The sequence below is a fragment of the Nomia melanderi genome, unplaced genomic scaffold (genome assembly GCF_051020985.1).
Source record: "Nomia melanderi isolate GNS246 unplaced genomic scaffold, iyNomMela1 scaffold0014, whole genome shotgun sequence".
NCBI lineage: Eukaryota > Metazoa > Arthropoda > Insecta > Hymenoptera > Halictidae > Nomia > Nomia melanderi.
Window position 1 is genome coordinate 6,223,736 of NW_027475130.1, and position 955 is coordinate 6,224,690.

Sequence of the window (955 nt, forward strand, 5' to 3'; positions counted from 1 at the left end):
AATAACACCCGAGATATCACCAGAAATATATTGGATTTTTCCCTGACCCTGAGTGTCCGGCCCCATGAGACGGTGGTTTTCTCGGCCCCTAGTGGTTCGACATCGTTGCTGCTGCATAGATTCATTCGCCGGTGCCTCCTACAGACAATGCACTTTGATTTATTGCGCTATCTGCAATAGCACCCGAGATATCACCAGAAATATATTGGATTTTCCCCTGACCCTGAGTGTCCAGCCCCATGAGATGGTGGTTTTCTCGGCCCCTGGTGATCCGAGGTCGTTCCTGCTGCACCGATTCATTCGCCAGTACCTCCTACAGGCAATGCACTTTGATTTATTGCGCTATCTCTAATAGCACCCGAGATATCAGCAGATATATATTGGATTTTTCCCTGACCATGTCAGTCCGGCCCCATGAGACGGTGGTTTTATCGGCCTCTGGTGGTCCGAGGTCGTTCCCGCTGCACAGATTCATTCGCCAGAGCCTCCTACAGGCAATGCACTTTGATTTATTGCGCTATGTCTAATAGCACCCGAGATATCACCAGATATATATTGGATGTTTCCCTGACCCTGAGTGTCCGGCCCCATGAGACGGCGGTTTTCTCGGCCCCTAGTGGTCCGAGGTCGTTCCTGCTGCACAGATTCATTCGCCAGTGCCTCCTACAGACAATGCACTTTGATTTATTGCGCTATCTGTAATAGCACCCGAGATACCACCAGATATATGCTGGATTTTTACATGACCTTGGGTGACGGATTCCGAATATCAGTAATTTTCTCGGCCCCTGGTGGTCCGAGGTCGTTCCTGCTGCACAGATTCATGCGCCAGGGCCTCCTGCAGACAAAGTACTTTGATTTATTGCGCTATCTCTAATAGCACCCGAGATATCACCAGAAATATATTGGATTTTCCCCTGACCCTGAGTGTCCAGCCCCATGAGATGGTGGTTTT